Below are 2,856 nucleotides of genomic sequence, written 5' to 3' on the forward strand. Positions count from 1 at the left end.
AAGGTGTGATGTAGGTCCCCGGGGCCTGCTGGAGGTCCAGGTCCATGCCCGATGTGAGTAGCAGCAGGGCCAGCGCGCCCAGGAGCACATCTTTTTCGACCGTAAAGGGAGACAGGAGGCCGACTCACTGCCTCGGCTAAATGGAGAGGGAATTTCAGAAGGGCCAGGGCAAAAGCATGGACCTTTTCAGCTGTAAGGGAGGCAAGAGCAAGGTGTGATGTAGGTCCCCGGGGCCTGCTGGAGGTCCAGGTCCATGCCCGATGTGAGTAGCAGCAGGGCCAGCGCGCCCAGGAGCACATCTTTTTCGACCGTAAAGGGAGACAGGAGGCCGACTCACTGCCTCGGCTAAATGGAGAGGGAATTTCAGCAGGGCCAGGGCACAGGCATGGACCTTTTTCAGCTGCAAGGGAGGGAAGAGCAAGGTGTGATGTAGGTCCCCGGGGCCTGCTGGAGGTCCAGGTCCATGCCCGATGTGAGTAGCAGCAGGGCCAGCGCGCCCAGGAGCACATCTTTTTCGACCGTAAAGGGAGACAGGAGGCCGACTCTCTGCCTCGGCTAAATGGAGAGGGAATTTCAGCAGGGCCAGGGCACAAGCATGGACCTTTTTCAGCTGTAAGGGAGGCAAGAGCAAGGTGTGATGTAGGTCCCCGGGGCCTGCTGGAGGTCCAGGTCCATGCCCGATGTGAGTAGCAGCAGGGCCAGCGCGCCCAGGAGCACATCTTTTTCGACCGTAAAGGGAGACAGGAGGCCGACTCACTGCCTCGGCTAAATGCAGAGGGAATTTCAGCAGGGCCAGGGGCACAGGCATGGACCTTTTTCAGCTGTAAGGGAGGCAAGAGCAAGGTGTGATGTAGGTCCCCGGGGCCTGCTGGAGGTCCAGGTCCATGCCCGATGTGAGTAGCAGCAGGGCCAGCGCGCCCAGCAGGGCCAGCGCGCCCAGGAGCACATCTTTTTCGACCGTAAAGGGAGACAGGAGGCCGACTCACTGCCTCGGCTAAATGCAGAGGGAATTTCAGCAGGGCCAGGGCACAGGCATGGACCTTTTTCAGCTGTAAGGGAGGCAAGAGCAAGGTGCGATGTAGGTCCCGGGGCCTGTTGTCGTACCATAGGCACGAGTGGTGTGTGTGTGTGGCAAAGAGTTTCTGCGCAGTGTACCAGGGCACGGGGAAAGGTTGTTGTACCATAGGCACGAGAAAAGTTGTCGTACCATAGGCACGAGAAAAGTTGTCGTACCATAGGCACGAGTGGTGTGTGTGTGTGGCAAAGTGCTACTGAGCGGTGTACCAGGGGCACGGCGAAAAGTTGTTGTACCATAGGCACGAGAAAGTTGTTGTACCATAGGCACGAGAAAAGCTGTCGTACCAGGGGCACGGAGGAAAGTTGTTGTACCATAGGCCCGAGAAAAGTTGTCGTACCATAGGTACGAGGAGTGTGTGTGTGGCAAAGTGCTACTGAGCGGTGTACCAGGGGCACGGCGAAAAGTTGTTGTACCATAGGCACGAGAAAAGTTGTTGTACCATAGGCACGAGAAAAGCTGTCGTACCAGGGGCACGGAGGAAAGTTGTTGTACCATAGGCCCGAGAAAAGTTGTCGTACCATAGGCACGAGGAGAGTTTGTGTGGCAAAGTGCTACTGAGCGGTGTACCAGGGGCACGGCAAAAAGTTGTTGTACCATAGGCACGAGAAAAATTGTTGTACCATAGGCACGAGAAAAGTTGTCGTACCATAGGCACGAGAAAAGTTGTCGTACCATAGGCACAAGCAGTGCGTGCGTGCGTGCGTGCGTGCGTGCGTGTGTGTGTGTGTGTGTGTGGCAGTTCTTCTGCGCAGTGTACCAGGGGCACATTTCAATGTGCTTTCTGGAGTACCAGGGGCACGAGGATTTTGCCAGTGGTGTTCTGCTTTGTTAGTGGGAGGGGCTTAAGTGTGGGTCCCCGGGGCCTGCTGGAGGTCCAGGTCCATGCTAGATACGTGGTACAGGGTAACTGCAGGAGGGGGGGGGGGGGTAATGTGGGTTCACGGGGCCTGCTGGAGGTCAAGGTCCATGCTGGATATGCTGGATCATAACTGCAAGAAAGGAAAGCTAGTGGGGGAGTAGAGCAGGGGAGTATGTGGGTCCCCAGGGCCTGCTGGAGGTCCAGGTCCATGCTAGATATGTGGCACAGGGTAACTGCAGGGGGGGGGGGGGGGGGGTAATGTGGGTCCACGGGGCCTGCTGGAAGTCAAGGTCCATGCTAGATATGTGGTACAGGGTAACTGCAGGGGGGGGGGGGGGTAATTTGGGTCCCCGGGGCCTGCTGGAAGTCAAGGTCCATGCTGGATATGCGCTGGATCATAACTGCAAGAAAGGAAAGCTAGTGGGGGAGTAGAGCAGGGGAGTATGTGGGTCCCCAGGGCCTGCTGGAGGTCCAGGTCCATGCTAGATATGTGGCACAGGGTAACTGCAGGGGGGGGGGGGGGGTAATGTGGGTCCACGGGGCCTGCTGGAAGTCAAGGTCCATGCTAGATATGTGGTACAGGGTAACTGCAGGGGGGGGGGGGGGTAATTTGGGTCCCCGGGGCCTGCTGGAAGTCAAGGTCCATGCTGGATATGCGCTGGATCATAACTGCAAGAAAGGAAAGCTAGTGGGGGAGTAGAGCAGGGGAGTATGTGGGTCCCCAGGGCCTGCTGGAAGTCAAGGTCCATGCTAGACATGTGGTACAGGGTAACTGCAGGGGGAAGGGGGGGGGGGGTAATGTGGGTCCCCGGGGCCTGCTGGAGGTCAAGGTCCGTGCTAGATATGTGGTACGGGGTAACTGCGGGGGGGGGGGGGATCTAATGGGGGACTAGATCAGGTGAGGATGTAATGGCCAGTT

Source organism: Rhamphochromis longiceps, linkage group LG13, assembly GCF_057381845.1.
Source record: "Rhamphochromis longiceps isolate RC_006_pf linkage group LG13, R_longiceps_female_GT1.1, whole genome shotgun sequence".
In the NCBI taxonomy this organism is placed as follows: Eukaryota; Metazoa; Chordata; class Actinopteri; order Cichliformes; family Cichlidae; genus Rhamphochromis; species Rhamphochromis longiceps.